Raw genomic sequence first — 222 nt, 5'->3', positions numbered from 1 at the left:
CCTCCTATCCACTGATGCTCAAAGCCTTGGGATCCTTTTTATTTGCCCTTGCCTTTTGGTTTTAAGGGTTATTGGCTTTTTCTGCTTGCTTTTTCTTTTTCTTTCTATTTTTTTCTTTTTTTCGCCTATTTTGTTCTTTTTTTTTTTCTGCAAGCTTTGTTCTTTGCTGCTTTTTCTTGCTTCAAGAATCATTTTTATGATTTTTCAGATTATCAAATAACC

The sequence above is a fragment of the Arachis ipaensis genome, chromosome B10 (assembly GCF_000816755.2).
Source record: "Arachis ipaensis cultivar K30076 chromosome B10, Araip1.1, whole genome shotgun sequence".
In the NCBI taxonomy this organism is placed as follows: domain Eukaryota; kingdom Viridiplantae; phylum Streptophyta; class Magnoliopsida; order Fabales; family Fabaceae; genus Arachis; species Arachis ipaensis.
Note: the sequence above shows the minus strand (reverse complement) of the source record.